At 41.8% G+C, this 17,924-nt stretch overlaps 1 protein-coding gene and 1 long non-coding RNA gene across 2 annotated transcripts in view; one reads left to right on the forward strand and one right to left on the reverse strand.

Moving 5' to 3' along the window:
- The window catches only part of LOC127421015 (ephrin-A3-like), a 188,314-nt gene that overhangs the window by 94,835 nt on the left and 75,555 nt on the right, over positions 1–17,924 (forward strand). The gene's annotated exons all lie outside the window — the stretch shown is intronic.
- The window catches only part of LOC127421027 (uncharacterized), a 37,007-nt gene continuing 29,025 nt past the window's right edge, over positions 9,943–17,924 (reverse strand). The window contains exons 4-5 of the long non-coding RNA XR_007893925.1: positions 10,376–10,539; positions 9,943–10,275 (exon numbers count right to left, since the gene is read on the reverse strand). This is a non-coding gene — a long non-coding RNA (uncharacterized LOC127421027). The remainder of the gene's footprint in view (positions 10,276–10,375; positions 10,540–17,924) is intronic.

A 17,924-nucleotide genomic window follows, 5' to 3' on the forward strand; every position in this document is an offset into this window, starting at 1 on the left:
CTGCCCCCTTAAACTTAATAGCTAGTTGTGCCACCTTTAGCAGAAACAACTGCAACCATACTATTATGATAACTGGAGATCAGTCATTCACTACACTGTGGTGGAACTTTGGCCCACTCTTCTTTGCAGAACTTTTTTTTTTTTTAGTTCAGCCACATTGGAGGGTTTTTGAGCATGAACTGCCCATTTAAGGTCCTGCCACATCATCTCAATCAGGTTCAAGTCAGGACTTTGACTAGGCCACTCCAAAACTTTAATTTAGCTTCTTTTGAACCATTCAGAGGTGGACTTACTCCTATGCTTTGGATCATTGTCTTGCTGCATAATCCAGTTGCGGTTGGCAAAATTCAGACGAGCCTTAATGTTCTTCTGGGTTAGCAGTGGTTTTTGCCTCACCACTCTTACATGGATGGCATTTTTGGCCAGTGTCTTTCTGATAGTGGAGTCAAGAACAGTGACCTTTATTGATGCGAGTGAAGCCTGCAGTTCCTTGGATGTTGTCCTTGGCTTTTTTGTGACTTCTTGAATGAGTCATTGCTGTGCTGTTGGAGGAATTTTGGAAGGTCAGCCACTTCTGGGAAGGTTCACTACTGTGCCAAGTTTTCTCCATTTGGAGATAATGGCTCTCACTGCGAGTCCCAGAGCCTTTGAAATAGCTTTGTAACCCTTCCCAGACTGATGTATTTCAATCCCCTTTTTCCTCATCATTTCTGGAATTTATTTCTACCTTGGCATAGTGTGCTACTGGGTGAGACCTTTTAGCCAACTTCATGCTTCTGAAAAAGTTCTATTTAGGTGTTGATTTGATTGAACAGGGCTGGCAGTAATCAGGCCTGGGGTTGTCTAGTCCAGCTGAACCCCATTATGAATGCAGTTTCATAGATTTGGGGATTTAGTAACTAGGGGGGCAAATACTTATGTTAGATTATGTTTTGAAACAATTTAGTATGAGATATATACAAAAACAGAAGAAATCAGTATGGGGACAAATACTTTTTTACAACACTGTACCTTTTAAAAGAATTATTCACCAACAAAAAAAAAAAAAAAAAAAAAAAAAAAAACTGTCATAATTGTCTCATCCTCATGTTGTTACAAACTTTTTTATTTTTTATTTTTTATTTTACATGTAATGCAAAAGGGGAATTTTTGACGAATCTTCAAGCAGCTGTTTTCTATACAACAACAGTTTATAGTGACATTTTAGTGACATTATAGTCAAGTCCCAAAAAAGCTCCAAGCTTTCAAAAAACACCATAGAAGTAGTCTATATGACTTACAAGACAAGTCATATGATATCTTTGTGTGAGGGATAGATCCAAATTTAAGTTGCTATTTAAGTAAAATATTTCCTTCTGCTGCTGCTCTGAAGTCACATTCTACATTTTGTATATTCAAACTACCAGATTCAGTTAAGACGAATGTAAGAACCAATGGCATTTTGCATCAGTGACATCAAATGCTTCACATTTTGGTCTGTTCCAAAATGATCAAATGGCTTCAGAAGACTTGGCACAAGAATCATGTAGACTACTTGCATGGTACTTTTATGGTGTTTTGTCCTTTTTAGAGCTTGACAGATGTGGTCACTATGAGCTGTTATTGTATTAAAAAAAAAAAAAACACCATACAAGTTTATAAAAACATAGGGTTGAGTAAATAAGGACAGAATAAAAAAGAAAAAAGTAAACTATACCTTTAATCTCTTCATCCTCTTAGAGAAGCTTTATCTGGGTTTATTTTTGTAACTTCCATGGACACCAGCCCACAAATATCTAGCATTTAATAACTATATGAAATTCTAAACAGTCAGTTATTCTATTTTTCTAATTTTGGCCTTGAACTTAAAAGGTACTAAAAGCCTCCTTTAACGACTTTGCTATTTTTTTGGAAGCTAAAAGTAGACAAGGTTTTTGAAAATGTCCCAAATGAATTGTATAGACAGAGAAGGAGAGAGTGCTCAAAGAGAAACCACAAAGGAGCCTCAAATCATGGTAGAAAGGGGAAATCTAAGCATAACGTTTTAATGCTATACAGACTTAAATCCTCTCTCTTTCACAGTGTAGGAGCATAAAGTATTCACTATAAATCCATACTGTCTTTCAATTAGGCCCAATCTTTTATTCATGAAACTCATGCCAGCTATACCCATTGATGCACAGGCTATTCATTTTGTGGAATAAAAAAAAAAAAAAAAAAAAATACTAGTCCAAAACGAACTCTTGTTAAAGCTAATGTTAACTGGCATCTGGCACTCTACTTTTATTTGTTAATAGAACTAAAAGGAAACAGTGCTACTGGCCAGTTGACCTGGAACATTTTCAGGTTTTGCAACATAATATGGGGTTTAGCATAAATCTTAATGAAAGAACTGTTGCTGAGTGACCTCGATTGAAAATGTACCATACAAAATGAAGGTAGGAAAGGCCTTTAATCCAGAACTCCATGTGGAGAAACATTTATGGCATTGTCCCAAAATATGTGAAACATAGTGAATATGGGTTTTGATGTTTAATTGACTGATGGCGTTTGTTTTTTTGTTTTTATTTGTTTTTATCTTGCATTGCATTGCATTGCGACATTATTATTGATGCCAGTTAAACACAATTTTCCCCAATGTTCTCTATTTTTTTGCTAATTCTCATTATTTTCGAAGCTGATTCTCAGTAGATTCTCATTACTAGAAAAAAAAAAGTATTTTAATGTATACTACAATACAATTACTGTAATAATGTTTTTTTATATATATAATTAAAATCAGCATAAATAAAAAGCAGAACAATGAATAATTTTATGATGTATAAATGTGCTACAATTTAGATATTGTTTTATTTATTTGTCTTTGCAGTAATAAAGAGATATTCATTACAGTAATGAGAATTTGGGTGGGACATGAGCTTAATTGTGAAATGTCACAATGCAAATAAAAATGTTAAAATTTTCTTTAAGCAAAATATTATTTATTATATATACATGTAGTGGCTGTTTGCACTCAAAATGGTGAAAAATGTCTTTACAAACTGCACCCCCCAAGTGTCGCTTAAATGGTGTGGTGTGTGAAGAAGTTGAGGATGTGTTTTTCTCCTATGGACAACCCAGGTTCGATTCCCCCTTTTTCTCCAGTTTTCCCAACCTGTTTCCTTTCTCCACTCTTTGGAAAAAGGTTTGGTCCAAGTAAAATTAACCATGGTTTTACAATAGTAATATTGTAGTAACCATATTTTTTGGCGGAAGCCATAAACCGGATTAGTTCAGATTAATCAAAATATTTGTGGAAACGTATTACCTCGAAACGTTTAAGTTAATAAACGTAACATTTTTAAGTCAAGTACACTTAATAAACTCAAAATTGCTATTGGTTAGAGCCCTAAACACCTCTGCTTTTTGAAAAAAGGCCAATGGGAATTGGCGAATGGAATTTGCATGCCACTCCCTCGGACATACGGGTATAAAAGGAGCTGGTATGCAACCACTCATTCAGGTTTTGTGCTGAGGAGCCGAGACAAGGTCCCAGCCATTTCAGCGGGTAGTTCAGTGTTGTGGCAAGAGGGACACAACGTCTCGTTCCCTCCATCAGGGAACGGAGTTTACGAAAGTAACCAGGACGTTCCCTATCTGTCACTAACTCGACGTTGTGTCGATGTAGTGACACTAGGGGTCCCTATACAAAACGCCACAACTAGCTGAACTGTGTTACATGGACGGGCGGTGTGAGACGGGCAGACCACTGTGTGCCTCGTAGCCAGCGCACCAGGCCGTCACGTAACCTCCCCCAATGCTCTTATGAGCGTCGAATGGTCCCTCGGGAACAAGTAGGACAAATAGGGACACGCTAACCCATCCGTGGCCTCTTTTCCTCTTTTTTTTCACCCCTAAAAGAGTGGAATTTTGTTTACCGGTTGGGGGCCATAAATGTCTACGTCGGGGGGGGGGGGGGGGGGTGTCACTCCCAAGGGGAAGACACCTCAGAGACAGACCACACCCTGCCCGGTGTGAACATGACTGGACACACATCTTCACCTCATGGGAGGGGAAAGGCGCTCTGCGCAAGCGGTACACCTGGCCAGCTGTCCCGGAACTTACCTGCTCGTACCTGACAACACACGGGACAAAACCGGCTCAACCCGGAGATTATAGAACCTCGCAAAGGTGTTGGGTGTTGCTCTGCAGATGTCTGCCAAAGAGGTGCCACTGGTCAGGGACCAAGAGGCCGCTACACTCCTAGTAGAGTGGGCTCGTAACCCCATGGGGGCGGTACCATCACGATGGTGTCAACGACCCAGTGGGCGATCCTCTGTTTGGAGACAGTGCTTCCTTTCCGCTGTCAACCAAAGCAGACAAAGAGCTGCTCGGAGCTTCTAAAGCTCTGCGTGTGATCCAAATAGCTGCGTAAAGCACGCACCGGACACAGCAACGCCAAAGCTGGGTCTGCCTCCTGCTGGGGCAGCGCTTGTAGGTTCACCACCTGATCCCTAAAAGGGGACATGGGAACCTTGGGCACATAGCCCAGTCGGGGTCTCAGGATCACATTAGAGTAACCCGGACCGAACTCCAGGCACAATTCGCTGACCGAGAATGCCTGCAGGTCCCCTACCCTCTTGATGGAAGTGAGCGCAGTCAGGAGGGCAGTCTTCAAAGAGAGTGCCTTAAGCTCAATTGACTCCAGGGGCTCAGCAGGAGCTCCCCGTAGACCCCGAAGGACTACAGAGAGGTCCCACAAGGGGACGAGGCGCGGTCTGGAGGGATTCAACCTCCTAGCGCCTCTCAGGAACCTAATGATCAAGTCGTGCTTCCCAAAATACTTACCACCCACTGCATCATGATGTGTCGAAATGGTGGCTACATACACCTTCAAGGTGGAGGGGGACAGCCACCCCTCTAGCCTTTCCTGCAGGAAAGAAAGCACTGATCTGACTGTGCATCTCTGGGGGTCTTCGCGTCGGGAAGAACACAACTTAGCGAACAGATGCCACTTCAAGGCATACAGGCGCCTCATAGAGGGAGCCCTAGCCTGAGTGATCATGTCTACCACCGCGGGTGGTAGGCCACATAGGTCTTCCGCGTCCCGTCCAAGGGCCAGACGTGGAGATTCCAGAGGTCTGGTCGATTGGTACCAGATGGTGCCCCGTCCCTGAGAAAGAACGTCCTTCCTTAGGAGAATTCGCCGGGGGGCCACCCAGAACCACGTCTGGGTGGGCCAGTAGAGTGCAACTAGGATGACCTGCTCCTCGTCCTCCCTGACCTTGAACAGGGTCTGTGCAAGTAGGCTCACTGGGGGAAACGCGTATTTGCGTAATCCTGGGGGTCAGCTGTGTGCCAGCTCATCTATACCGAGGGGTGCCTCGGTCAGGGCATACAAAAGTGGGCAGTGGGAGGATTCCCGGGAGGAAAACAGGTCTACATGTGCTTGACCGAATTGACTCCAAATCAGCTGGACTACCTGGGGGTGGAGTCTCCACTCTCCCCTAAGCGTAACCTGTCGTGACAGCGTGTCCGCTGCGGTGTTGAGGTTGCCCGGGATGTGAGTGGCTCATAGCGACTTAAGGCGCTGCTGACTCCAGAGGAGGAGACAGCGGGCGAGTTGTGACATGCAACGGGACTGCCTTGATGGTTGATGTATGCTACCGTCGCCGTGTTGTCCATCCGGACCAACACGTGCTTGCCCTGGATCAACGGCCAGAACCTCCGCAGGGCGAGCAGTACTGCCAACAACTTGAGGCAGTTGATGTGCCAACGCAGCCGCGGGCCAGTCCAGGAACCAGCGGCTGTGTGCCCATTGCATACGGCGCCCCAGCCCGTTTGGAGGCATCCCTCGTAACCACGACGCGCCTGGAGACCTGCTCTAGGGGAACCCCTGCCCGTAGAAAGGCAAGGTCGGTCCAAGGGCTGAAGAAGTGGCGACAGATCAGCATGATGACCACTCGATGTGTCCCGTGGCGCCATGCCCATCTCGGGACTCAAGTCTGAAGCCAGTGCTGAAGCAGTCTCATATGCATCGACCTGAGCAGTGTGGCCACCGCTGAGGATGCCATATGCCCCAGGAGCCTCTGAAAAAGTTTCAGTGGAACCACTGTCTTCTGTCTGAACGCCTTCAGACAGTTCAGCACCGACTGTGCACGCTTGTTCGTGAGGCACACCATCATCGAGACTGAGTCAAACTCCAAGCGGAGAAAAGAGATGCTCTGAACCGGGGAGAGCTTGCTCTTTTCCCAGTTGACCCGAAGCCCCAGTCGGCTGAGGTGCGTGAGCACCAGGTCCTTGTGCGCACACAACACATCCCGAGAGTGAGCTAGGATTAGCCAGTTGTCGAGATAATTGTGGATGCGGATGCCCACTTCCCTTAGCAGGGCAAGGGCTGCCTCTGCGACCTTCGTGAAGATGCGAGGGGACAAGGATAGGCCGAAGGGGAGGACTTTGTACTGGTACGCCCGGCCCTTGAAAGCAAACCACAAGCAGGGTCTGTGTCGAGGTAAGACCGAGACGTCTAAGTACGCGTCCTTCAGGTCTACCGCTGCGAACCAATCTTGATGCCGGATGCGTCAGCATCTTGAACGGGAGTCTGTGCAAGGCCTGGTCCAGTACTCGCAGGTCCAAGATTGGCTGCAACCCACCACCTTTCTTTGGTATAATGAAGTAGGGGCTGTAAAACTCCGGGCGAGGGGGACCAAGGGGATAATCATTTCGGACATACTGGCAGGTGGGGCCTCACGGCGGGCGGAGCCTGAGGCTCCACGTCGAGGGGGCTCGAGCCCCGTGGCCGTACTGAATCTAGAGACATTGAAGCACTTACCTGGTTCCTGACGCCACCATAAGATTGGTCGAGGAGGGGGGAGGAGGAATATCGTCCCCGCAGTCCGTCGGAACCAACCCGGTGTGGGCATGTTTGTGTCACAGCTACGCGCAGGTGCGGGGTGTCCGCTGCTGGAGCCCCGAACCTGCCGAAATGGGAGGGTGGACGGTGGTCGTGATGACGGCCGTGGGCACCTGACATGTGACCCAGGGAACAAGAAAACCACTCTTTTGTTGAAGTTTTGGGTACCGCAGCCTCTTGGGCATGCATCGAAAAATGAAACAAAAGATTCAACTCTCGGCCCTCCACTGGGGTTTAGAGTGGTCTGTCTACCAGCTCCATAGAAGCAGGTCTCCTCATCCCTGGGTCGCCCGTCTCAGGGGCGCTTCGAAGCCTTCCTAGGGTTCTTGGTGGCCGGCCGTGAGACGGGTGGCGTCTGCTTCCTGCGGTGGGCTCCACGCCAGGGCCGGGCATCTGTTGCTGCAGGAGGACACCCTTGGTGATAAGCAGACGGGGTGCGGGGTCTTGAGCCACTCCGGGGCAGATTGTGTTGAATAGCCTCCGTCTGCTGCTTCACCACCGAGAACTGCTGGGAAAAATCCTCGATGGTGTCGCCGAACAGGCCAACCTGGGAGATGGGGCGTCAAGGAACCGTGCCTTATCAGCCTCTCTCATGTCGACCAGGTTGAGCCAAAGGTGGTGTTCCTGGACCACCAGGGTGGACATCGCCTACCCGAGAGACCGCGCCATGACCTTTGTTGCCCGGAGAGCGAGGTCGGTCGCCGAGCGCAGTTCCTGCATCAATCCTGTTCAGAACTACCCTCGTGCAGCTCTTTTAGTGCCTTGGCTTGGTGTACCTGCAGGAGAGCCATGGCGTGCAGGGCAGAGGCGGCTTGTCCAGTGGCACCGTAGGCCTTAGCCGTCAGAGACAACGTAAACCTACAGGCCCTGGACGGGAGCTTCGGGTGCCCGCGCCAGGTGGTGGTGCTCTGCGAGCACAAGTGCACCGCGAGCGCCTTATTAACCTGGGGGATCACCGAATACCTCTTGGCCGCCCCACCATCGAGGGTAGTAGAGCGGGGGAGCTGAAAGATCGGGATCGGGTAGTAAAAGGTGCCCCCCACGATCTTGTCAGCTCCTCATGCTCTTCCGGGAAGAAAGGAACCGGGGCGGGGCGCGGCCGTGAGCGGCGCTCTTGGCCTAGGAACCAATCATCGAGCCGCGAGGGTTCAGGGGAGAGTGGAGGGTTCCTTTCTTATGAAGGCAAGCCATGACCGCAACATTGCCATGGTCATGTTCTCGCAATGAGGACAAGACCCATCCACGAACGAAGTCTCCGTGTGGGAAGCGTCCAGACACGTAAGACAGCGATCGTGGCCATCAGAAGCGGAGAGATAACGACCGCAACCAGGAATAACACACAAATGGAAAGTCATCTTTAAAAAGACGTTCCGTGTGTGCCGCTCTTTTAGAATTGAAAATATACTCTTTTTTTTTTAGAATATACTCTTTTTGGTTGTTCTGCCGAAGCGCCCAGGGGCGTTCTCTGCACTCCACGGGTGCAGAGGGGGAGAAGCCGCTGAAATGCACCGTAAAATCCAGCAGTTTGAGGTGAATTGAATTCAGTGCACTGAATGCAATCGCTCAGCTCCGAAGAGAAAATCTGAATGAGTGGTTGCATACCAGCTCCTTTTATACCCGTATGTCTGGGGGAGTGGCATGCAAATTCCACTCGCCAATTCCCATTGGCCTTTTTTCAAAAAGCAGAGGTGTTTAGGGCTCCCAAGAGTGACCCCTAGTGTCACTACATCGACACAACATCGAGTGAGTGACAGATATGGAACTTGACTTTATGAAACTAACTAATTTATTGACTAAATAGTATCAATTTGCAGTAAAAAAAAAATACAATAAAATAAAAAAATTGTCCATCAAGTAAGCAAATTTCAAAATGGGCAAACACAAACATTTTGTGGAAATGGAAAAAACAATTAGAATCCTGTCATCCTAAAATCATACATGGGATGGTTATATTACTTTAAACTGGATTACATATTTACACAACACAAAAGCATGTTATTACAAAGTCACCAGACAGGACACAAGTAAGAGTTATTTTGCATACATTGTGACAATTTTTACAACGAAATAAAAAGTAAAAACTGTGCATTCATGGTTTTAGTAAATACATTCAAGTGTTTAAATTGTGAAAGTTCAAAAAGCAAACAAAAGAGTGTTTTGCCCTTACAGAAAACAAATTTTGTACACACTAAATACTAAAACCACTCTTGGAAATGTCACTTGCTGTATAGAGTCTGTAACAATAGATTCAAAATCTATTGTTAATAAAAATTCTGCCATAATTGAATCACCCTTTCCTATGTTTCAAGCCATAGACTTTCTTCTGTGGAAAAAAAATAATAATAATAATAAAAGTAAATGGTGAATGAGGCTAACATTCTTCCTAACATCTGCCTTTGTGCTCCAGTGAAGGAAGTCATACAGGTTTGAAATAACATGAGGGTAAATGATGAAAGAATTTTCATTTTTGGTGAGCTAAAATAGTTACTGTTTTCGCAGAAAATGAATTTAGGAAAATGTTGGAAATGCATATTGATGTTCACTCAATATTTATCATCACAAGGTATGCAATTTCAGATGTAAAGTAAAATTAAAATGTTATATGAATAATTGTATTGTTTTTGTTTTGTTTTTTACATTTCAGAAAAATCTCTATATTAGAGGAGAATATTTTACTGTTAGGAACATCAAACTAAGATGAATAAAGAAAAATAAGTGCACTGTACTCGTGCATCCAGAGATGCAGCAAATTTCTTAATTTGCTTGTGGAAACTTTTTTGACGAAGTCGAAGGTTGAACTTGTTGAACTTGAAATGCATCACATAAATCAAACTAAACATCTGAAGAAAAGCATAAGGCAAAGGGTAATCACTCAGAAGAATGTCACCTTCCAGCACAATATCAATCCGAGCAGGATCAAACTTTCTGAACAATAGATCTCAGGTCTTCACAAGGAAGGATCATCCACCTCTTCAGACTGAAAAACAAGGCAGAACTTCATGAGTGTTTCAAATGGATAAATAACTTTAAAACTCAAATGGTGATTTATAACAACTTGCATTCCAGGTCTTGAAAGTCATCTTCACTCAGGTAGACTGGAGGGGCCAAAAAGCAGCTGCATGTATGTTATTGATATCAATGTGCTGAGGGCAGGCAGCAAGTGAAAGCAACAAACAAACAAAAAAAGAGTTTTTTATTTTTTATTTTTATATACAGTTAAACACTTGACAGATATCAATATCTCTTTATGAAGTGATGTGTACATTAATAAATTAATAAAAAATGCTTCTCATTGCTTCTGCTATCTTGCCAGTGCGGACAGCCTTCTGTCTGTAGATGGCCATCAGTCGTGGAGTATGTTTGTCCAGCTCAGTGTAGAATTTGTACTTTAGGTTGATATTTGTCTGAACATACAAATATGCACAATACAGGAGTCAAACTAGAGAATGTAAGAAGTAGCAGAATGCCAAAAACACAAATGAAACATAAAATTTATTTTTTTACCCGAGACTCCAATGTAAGAGTCGGTCAGTTTTCCAAAAAGTCTTAAGACTGTTTGTGATGTATTGTCTTCAACAATATGTTTGTGACACAATGCACATGTATCTGCATGAGCCATGTTGTACAAGTAGAGTCCGTTTTGGCACCAAAAGCAAGCCTTCTATTTACTGTTGACAGAAAGGGGGAATATGTCTTTCAAATCTGTTACTGATTTAACAGTTATTTCACATAAACAAAGGTTATAAGCTCTTAAATGTGCAACACAATACGTTTTGTGCTACCTTTAGAGAGAGAGAGAAAAAAAAATTGAAATTGTAATTTCACTAGCATTCATGTATGCTGTGGGCTCACAAACTTTAACCTGTACAGGGAAAGGGAAAAGCATTTATGCTGAGGCATGGAGACATAAATTCAACATTGAATTAAATTAGTCTTATTTTCCTGTTTCACTTATAGTCAAAGCTGTAATTAACTGCAATAATCAACAAGGCTGCAATATCCTTAAATATATCAAATCTATCCCTAAATCTACAGTTCACCCATTCTACACACTGGGGGTCAAAATAAAACCATGCATTGTGCTCATAATATATTATTTTTGTAGCGACTGTCAAAACAAACAGGAAAATTGCTTTAGCTGCAGGAATATACTGTTCCACAGTTCTTCTGCTTCAAACTACTACATTTCAGTAAATCTTAGGGCCAAATAAAGTTATTAAAAAGTGCTTACCGGATTTCAGCAGCGACGGACATAATAACAATGAGAAACTCTGGAGAAACATGTTAAGACAACGGCTCTCGCTTGCCATCTGACTGATGGTATGAAATTGCCGGGCTTCCAAGTTCAATTCTGAGCACGTGTTTTGAAATGCGACTTTCATTTACAATGTCCTTTATCTTACAGTCACATTAATAAAATAAACGTATACAATAGTTTCAATGTTCACGGGTTCTCTCTACATGGTATGTTTTTTGAAACGTGCCTAATGAATTGTGTTTCGGCTGTAGGATGTTCATCTGCCATGTTGATTAAAAAAAGGACGCTATATAAAATGAGAAAACGTAATTTAACGCTCAAATCATTAAACACAAAGTATTTCAGTTCAATAAACTTTCACAGTTTTGAGTATAATTCCCACATTTTTAAGGAGTAGATTACACTATTCGGGAATACATTGTAGTTTCAATGCAGTTAACCATGGTGTTACTACATTAATCTGGTGTTGATAAAAGTAACCATGTTTAATTTTGTGGTTACTATAATTTTTTTACTATGATTTTTTAGGGGGGTGAAATAAAATCAAACTTTATTTTTTTAAAAACATTGTTAGTGCACTGAAATAAAAATTTTTACAATTAGCGATGTACAATAAGCAAAAGTACAAAACGCAAAACAAACACATACCTCTGACGCAGAGCAGCAGTCACCCGGAAACAGCGATCAGCTAAACAAATGACACACCACCTAGCTGGCCTGGTGACGCCTTTTTTATACCCCCACTAAATGCGGCTCAACAATAGGTAAATGCCAAAGGGGCGTGGGCATCAAACAGCCTTGAGGGTAGAGGCAAATAACTGCACTTCACCACATATATACAGGGTTGGGAGGGTTACTTTCGAAATGTATTCCACTACAGATTACAGAATACATGCTGTAAAATGTCATTTGTAATGTATTCTGTTAGATTACTCAAGGTCAGTAACATATTCTAAATACATTGGATTACTTCTTCAGCACTGGTAGATTATTTCACTTGTTTTGACTATAAAAACTCCAGTACAGTAAGTAAAACAAAATACACAAAAATACATTCTCTCAAAAACCTAAAAATCTTATGCAGTGTTGTTTTTAAAACAAGACAGATCAAATTGATCTTGTTTTAAGGATTTTTAGATATTTTTACAGGAAAACAATACAAAAATTATTATCAAAAATACAATTTTTGCCCTAATATCAAAGGTCTTACTGGAAAAAAAGAAATTATGATCCAAAGTGAATTTTCTTGATAAAAAAATATGATCGTGTCTGGTAACGTGCATGTAAAATGGCTAGAAATAGCATTTTAGCTTAGCGTAAAGCTGACAATTTACACAAGGTTTATTTCTATTTCTTGTGCTCCAAACTTACTTCAAACTTACTTCTCTGTCTGCTCGTATGAATGTAACACATCATAAGAAAGTGTTTCACCACTGTTCAAATGCACTTTGGATCACATCATTTATATGTATACATGTTTTCCATCTGAAAGCATTAAATATTATATGAAACAAATGACAATAAAATTCAAAGTAATCTCTTCAGTAATCAAAATACTTTTTGAATGTAACTGTATTCTAATTACCAATGATTTAAATTATAACTGTAGTGGAATACAGTTCCTTATATTTTGTATTTTAAATACATAATCTCGTTACATGTATTCCGTTACTCCCCAACACTGTATGTGTATATATATATATATATATATATATATATATATATATATATATATATATATATGTGTGTGTGTGTGTGTGTGTGTGTGTGTGTGTGTGTGTGTGTGTGTGTGTGTGTGTGTATATATATCAGGGCTTTCGATTTAACGCGTTAATTCAGTGCGATTTATTATATAAAATATTATGTGTAAAGAAAAAAACTCAAGTAATCATGTCCCCGGACCATGATAAGGAATATTCCTTCCAACTGAGCAATTCAAGCTTGAAGTACCACCTGTTTTCTCCAGGGGGCAGTAAGCAAAACTTCAGCTGTTTGGGCAACGGGGTCATACAGCGAACAAAGCACACTCACCGACAGCAGACAAAACAAGATGAGAACATGTTCTTGCATTCAAACATCTTGATGGTGTGCAAATACGAACACAGGGATCTCAAGACATGTTTTTCTAAGCTTCAAACTATGTTGACACAGCTACCTAAAAACGATATGTTTATGACGTGACACAAATGAGACGCTCCAAAAGCGTCTGACACAGGTGTGCATTGATGCGTCCTTAGAAAAGCCCTCATAATAAATCTGTCTTGGACTGATTGACTAATTCAATTGCAAAATGGATTTTGTGAACTGTAGGTCAATGATAGGCAGATGACATAAGTTCAGTGGTATGGAAATAAACAAAATATTGCATATATATACACTATATTGCCAAAAGTATTCGCTCATCTGCCTTTAGACGCATATGAACTTCAGTGACATCCCATTCTTAATCCATAGGGTTTAATATGACGTTGGCCCACCCTTTGCAGCTATAACAGCTTCAACTCTTCTGGGAAGGCTTTCCACAAGGTTTAGGAGTGTGTTTATGGGAATTTTTGACCATTCTTCCAGTAGCGCATTTGTGAGGTCAGACACTGATGTTGGACGAGAAGGCCTGGCTCGCAGTCTTCGCTCTAATTCATCCCAAAGGTGCTCTATCGGGTTGAGGTCAGGACTCTGTGCAGGCCAGTCAAGTTCTTCCACACCAAACTCCCTCATCCATGTCTTTATGGACCTTGCTTTGTGCACTGGTGCGCAGTCATGTTGGAACAGGAAGGGGCCATCCCCAAACTGTTCCCACAAAGTTGGGAGCATGGAATTGTCCAAAATCTCTTGGTATGCTGAAGCATTCAGAGTTCCTTTCACTGGAACTAAGAGGCCAAGCCCAGCTCCTGAAAAACAACCCCACACCATAATCCCCCTCCACCAAATTTCACAGTTGGCACAATGCAGTCAGACAAGTACCGTTCTCCTGGCAACCACCAAACCCAGACTCGTCCATCAGATTGCCAGATGGAGAAGCGTGATTCGTCACTCCAGAGAACGCGTCTCCACTGCTCTAGAGTCCAGTGACGGCGTGCTTTACACCACTGCATCCGACGCTTTGCATTGCACTTGGTGATGTATGGCTTGGATGCAGCTGCTCGGCCATGGAAACCCATTCCATGAAGCTCTCTACGCACTGTTCTTGAGCTAATCTGAAGGCCACATGAACTTTGGAGGTCTGTAGCGATTGACTCTGCAGAAAGTTGGCGACCTCTGCACACTATGCGCCTCAGCATCCGCTGACCCCGCTCTGTCATTTTACGTGGCCTACCACTTCGTGGCTGAGTTGCTGTCATTCCCAATCGCTTCCACTTTGTTATAATACCACTGACAGTTGACTGTGGAATATTTAGTAGCGAGGAAATTTCACGACTGGACTTGTTGCACAGGTGGCATCCTATCACAGTACCACGCTGGAATTCACTGAGCTCCTGAGAGCGGCCCATTCTTTCACAAATGTTTGTAGAAGCAGTCTGCATGCCTAGGTGCTTCATTTTATATGCCTGTGGCCATGGAAGTGATTGGAACACCTGAATTCAATTATTTGGATGGGTGAGTGAATACTTTTGGCAATATAGTGTATATATATATATATATATATATATATATATATATATATATATATATATATATATATATATATATATATATGATTTTTGATTTTACTTGAATCAAAATATACCATCTTTTTTAATGCTTTACTCATGGGCCACAATGATGTAAGGCATTTTAATTATCTATATTATTATTTTTTATAATATATATTTTATTTAAAATGATTTAAATATAACTATTTCTAAGTATTTAATCATTATTTATTGAATTATTGTTATTTGAGGGGCTTTCTAAGCAAATATTTATATATGCGATCAATTGCGATTAATTCGATTAATTAATCGGCATGCCATGTAATTAATTTGATAAAAAATGTTTATCGATTGACAGCCCTAATATATATATATATATATATATATATATATATATATATATATATATATATATACACACACACACACACAGTATATATCCTGATTTTACAGTATATATATATGTGTATATACTGTATATTTATATTTTTATGTGAAGGCCTATGTAGGTATGTATCTATATGTTGTTTTTTTTTATTATTTTATTTAGGGTTGAAAAATGAAACAGACACTTTTCACAGGTTTCATGAGAATGGGCATAAGGGAATAATGGCTAATTCCATTATCATTAGTACAAAAAATGATTTCATGAAATAATGCAAAATGCAGTTTCATAGCTGGTAAGAAATATTAATGGCCAGAAAATGTTCTCAATTCACCAGCCATTGGCATTGTGGCAACAAGTAAACCGTGTTTGGACTGTGTATACAAAGTTATATGCCCATCTTTTTTCAATTCCTGAGAACTGAAAAAATAGTAAACATTTTTACCAATGTAGAAGACCAAAAATTGGTAACAAGTGAGAGAGAACAAAAATCCAGAGATGCAGCAGGAATGGATTGGTGGAGGGAGGAAATGGCACGGAAGACAAGTCGGCATGGATGAGGAGAAAGAATGAAACGAGGAGTTGGAACAGAGGTGAAAGACACGGGCGATACACGGGCTGACAGGGAGAAAAAGGGAATGCATGGAGGGTGAGCCAATCATGTAAGAGAGGGAGGGAGAGAGAGGATGTGTTGTCAAGGGACAGAGGAAGAGAGCGAGAGGTGAAAAGGAGAGAGAGAAGAGGAGAAGGCTGTTGTTTTAAGATCAGTACGGATGAATGCACTCTCTCTCTCTCTAGGGAGGAGGCCTGCTGCCTTTCTGTGTCTGTCATTCCACTCATCTGTGCAGAGTCGAGGAGTGAGGGGGGCGAAGGTGAGGGGGCATGGGCCTCTGATTTCAGAAATATTTCCACGTGCAGTCTTCTGGAATTTTTGGAGTGAATTTCTGTTGTGATTTTGTGCCCATTTCTTTTTGGATTACAGAGTTTGCTGCTTTGTCGCGCAATTTGTGTCTAATTGGAAGAGTTTGAACAAGTAAAATGTGTGATATGGGAGATTAAAATTAACTGCACTGTGCAGAACTCAAGCATAAAGGTTTTAATAATGAACCAAAGCTGGCAAAAACAACAGCACTTTAATTTGTGTCCTTGGTGTGTAGGATCGGTAGCTTGGTGAATGACTATAGAGAATTAAAACTTCTCTTAAAGGGGACGTATCATGGAAAACTTGATTTCATGGAAAAAATAAGAGATGTACTATGTACATATGGAGGTTTTAAAGGTGCAGGACCTGTTTAATTTTCAGGGTGAAAGGGAGGGTTGAATGTGTCCATTCTTCTTTCCATCCTCTATTGCCGCTTGTCCAATGTAGGGTTGCAGGTAGTAGCCTATCCCAGCTGTCTCAGGCCAAAGGCAGGGAAACACCCTGGACAGGTGGCCAGTCCATCGCAGGGCTAACACAGACATACACATTCACACTTTCACTCTATGGGCAATTTAGAGTTTCCAATTCACTTAATCTGCATGTTTTTTGGACTAGGGGAAACCAGAGCACCCAGAGGAAACCCACACGAACACAGGGAGAACATGCAAACTCCAGACAGAAAGGCCCTGGGTGAGCCGGGACTCCCTGAATGTGTTCATGCAAAACTAAATAGAATATGCATGGCATGCAGGGTGATAAAGAACTTCTGGTATCATATTCAGCCATAGTGTCAAGAGAGTTGCAGCAAACTAAATTAAACTATTGATCACAACAAATGTGATATTTAGTAAAAGTTTAAAAATGATCGTAGCAATGAGCTCCAGTAAGTGTAAATACATACTATATGAAGCTTGCAAAATGTCCAAAAGTGGTGATGTTGACTTTTCTCAGTGACTCGAGTCTTGAGTCCATTCACCAAAAAGATTGATTCAGATTCTTTCTTTGATTCGTCCATTGATCATTTCTGCAAATTACGCCTTTGTGCCAGTAGATCCATTTTTTATGTTTTGAATAATTGCATTGAACCAAAAGCACAAAGTCATTCAGCACTGGAACAAGTCTAATGATCCTTTATTAAAATTTGCATGTCTACATATCTACTAAGAGTCTTCAGCACTGCTGTGTGTTGTGTTTAAGCTTCAGAAGCATTTCCCCACAAATGATAACAAAGCATATCTTTCATTTTGTGAACTGCTGCTGTGCATGACTTTTTATAAAGCTGTACAAAAAGAGGTGACAATACAAGCTAAGAAATAATTAGGACTATGTGTTTTAATAACGCCCATAGATCATTGTAATGTTTGGTCATCACTCACCTTTATTCATACTTCATATGTCCCCTTTCTTGATGAACGAGATTGCTGAACTTAAACGAATGACTTACCACCTCCTCTTGTTCAGCCAGTCAGCTGATCCTCATTCACGAAAAATATACCGGATTCATTAATTTCATTCGCGAACGAGTGTACCAGCACATTCAGTTTGTTCTTGAACAAGATGTGAAACCTGACTTATTCAGTAAAGTGTGTATTCGTTCAAAGCAACACAAATGCAATTTGCATGTGTTAGGGATGTACGAGTTTAGTCGACTAAACGGGTCTGATGCTGCTAGTCAACACTGGAATTACTAGTCAGTTAATATTTACCCCCATTAAACTGATCAACATTTTTACACATTTATGTTTGGCTTTATATTTTTACAGAGGCTGCACTTAAATGACTGTCATATTAAAGTTGCATGTTTTAAATAGAATTAATAATACAAATATTAGGGGAGCCTGGGTAGCTCAGTGAGTATT

Source organism: Myxocyprinus asiaticus, chromosome 30 (genome assembly GCF_019703515.2).
Source record: "Myxocyprinus asiaticus isolate MX2 ecotype Aquarium Trade chromosome 30, UBuf_Myxa_2, whole genome shotgun sequence".
NCBI classification, from domain to species: domain Eukaryota; kingdom Metazoa; phylum Chordata; class Actinopteri; order Cypriniformes; family Catostomidae; genus Myxocyprinus; species Myxocyprinus asiaticus.